At 35.9% G+C, this 2,684-nt stretch overlaps 1 non-coding gene across 1 annotated transcript; it reads left to right on the top strand.

The window, feature by feature from the left end:
- Nucleotides 1–2,262: 2,262 nt before the first annotated feature.
- Nucleotides 2,263–2,369, top strand: LOC136228233 (small nucleolar RNA R71). Its single transcript, XR_010688563.1, has one exon. It is a non-coding gene; the product is annotated as a small nucleolar RNA R71 (small nucleolar RNA).
- Nucleotides 2,370–2,684: the final 315 nt, after the last annotated feature.

Here is a 2,684-nt window from a genome sequence, read left to right as displayed (position 1 = left end):
GCTATCCTTTCGATCATTTGATCAATGAAAGGAAGAGGAAAATGATCTTTCCTAGTTGCTTTATTTAAATTTCTATAATCTATACAAACCCTCCAACCAGTGGTGGTTCGCGTAGGTATTAATTCACCTTCTTCATTCCTTACAACTGTTATGCCTCCCTTTTTAGGTACACAATGGATTGGACTAACCCATTCACTATCCGAGATAGGGTAGATGATTCCATTGTCCAGAAGTTTAGTAATTTCATTTTTTACTACTTCTTTCATGTTCGGATTTAGGCGTCTTTGCCTATCCGCTTTAGGTGGCTTATCTTCTTCTAAATGAATTCTATGCATTACAATACTTGGATTAATACCTTTTAAGTCTGAAATTTGCCAACCCATACTTCCTATCCTATTTCTAACAACTTCTTTCAATTTCTCTTCTTGGACTTGTGTTAATTTGTTAGAGATAATAATAGGTAGAGAATCGCCTTCGCCTAAGAAAGCGTACCTCAAATGACTTGGTAATTCTTTAAGTTCTAATTTAGGTGGAACTACAATTGAAGGCGGAACTGGTCCATCTTCTCGAATCAAAGGTTCTGGGTCTTTATCTTCTAGTTCCTCACTCATTATAGGTTCTATTATTTCTTCTTTTTGAACAATGTCATTTACACATTCTTCAATTAAATCAAGTTTCATACAAGCGAAATCTTCCATAGGATATTTCATCGCTTGGTTCATATCAAACTCAATCTTATCATCTCCTATTCGTAAAACTACTTTCTCTTCTGACACATCAACTAGAGCACGTCCCGTGTTCATGAACGGTCTACCAAAGATTAGCGAACAATTTACATCATAAGCAAAATCTAAAATAACGAAATCGGTAGGAAAAATAAATTTGTCAACTTTAACTAAAACATCCTCAATTATACCGTATGGTCTTTTAGTGGTTTGATCCGCTAATTGTAAAACCATATTGGTACGTTTGATGTCTTCTTCTAAGCCTAACTTATTAAAAATAGATAATGGCATCAAGTTAATGCTTGCTCCTAAATCACAAAGACAACTTGGGAATTCTATATCGCCCAATTTACATGGAATGGTAAAACATCCGGGATCTTTGAGTTTTGTGGGCAAATTGCTTGACACAATCGAACTGCAATCTTTAGTTAGTGAAATGGATGAAATTCCTTCCCAACTGATTTTCTTTGAAATTAAATCTTTGAGGAATTTACCATAATTGGGAATTTGCGTAATTGCATCCATAAACGTCAAATTAATATGTAAATTTTTAAGTTTGTCTAAAAATGTTAAAAGTTGTTTATCATAGTCCTTGTTGCGGACTTTGTGTGGAAAAGGTGGTTTGGGTACAAAAGTTTTTGTACTAGAGTCAATTGGTGCATCTTTTTGTTTTAATGTATCCTCTTTGGGCTTCGATAAATCAGTTCCAGGTAAAGTCGAATTTCCGGGCATTTCCGGGCCTAAGTAGTTTTTCCCTGAACGAAGAGTGATAGCCTTAACATGCTCTTTCGGATTTTCTTCCGTATGGCTTGGAAGACTTCCCTCTTTGCGGGATGGAATTGATTTAGCGAGTTGTCCAATTTGAATCTCCAAATTATGGATGCTAGATGATTGGTTTTTAATAAGCTGATCGAATTTATTCTCGATCCGTTTAAAACCATCGTCGTGATTACTTATTTTTCCGCTCATAGCATCAATGAATTTGTCGATTTTAGAAGATAAAGTGCTAATCGAATCTCTTGATTGATTTTGATAATTGGTAGTACGATTTTGATTAGTATTAGCATTATTATTATCTCTCCAGTTAACGTTAGGATGATTTCTCCATCCAGGATTATATGTATTGGAATAAGGGTTATTATTTTGGTTTTGCCCTTGGACAAAATTTACCTGTTCAATTTCACTCATACCTTCGTAATCCACATCTGTTTGGATTGGCTTACCATTAGAATCACACGGTGCCATAAACCTATCAATTTTGTGCGATAAGGCAGAAAATTGGACTTGCAACATCGCTACTGGATCAAGGTTCACTATACCTTTAACTGATGATGTTGTTGAGGATGATGGTTTCGCTGATGGTAGGTGTCCACGTTCCGCGGGCCACATACTGCTGTTGATTGCCATCTCCTCCAAAAGTTCTCTTGCTTGGGCATATGTTTTCTTCATGAATAACCCTCCAGACATAGCGTCCAATGAACCTCTAGTTGTAGGATTTAGTCCATTATAAAATGTTTGCATTAAAAGTTCAGCGGGCAACTGGTGGTGTGGGCATAAACGTTGAAGTTCTTTAAAACGTTCCCAAGCCTCATATAGAGTTTCACTATCATTTTGAGAAAAAGACGTTAACTCTTTAATGACTCTTGCGGTTTTTGCTAAAGGAAAATTTTTTGATAAAAATGCTTGGGCTAATTGCTCCCAAGTCTCAAATGTTGCGGCTGGCATAGAAGTTAACCACTCTTTGGCTCGATCCTTCAAAGTAAAAGGAAAAAGGCGAAGATTGATTGCTTCTGCAGTCACATTTGGTATTTTAAAAGTGTCGCAAATTTCTAAGAAATTTGTCAAATGGGTATTAGGATTTTCGTTAGGTAACCCGTAAAACGTTACATTATTTTGCAACATATTAAGCAACGCAGGCTTAATTTCAAATTGGTTTGCATTAATTTGGGGTCTAACTAT

The sequence above is a fragment of the Euphorbia lathyris genome, chromosome 4 (genome assembly GCF_963576675.1).
Source record: "Euphorbia lathyris chromosome 4, ddEupLath1.1, whole genome shotgun sequence".
In the NCBI taxonomy this organism is placed as follows: domain Eukaryota; kingdom Viridiplantae; phylum Streptophyta; class Magnoliopsida; order Malpighiales; family Euphorbiaceae; genus Euphorbia; species Euphorbia lathyris.
This window is presented reverse-complemented; position numbering and strand designations above follow the sequence as displayed.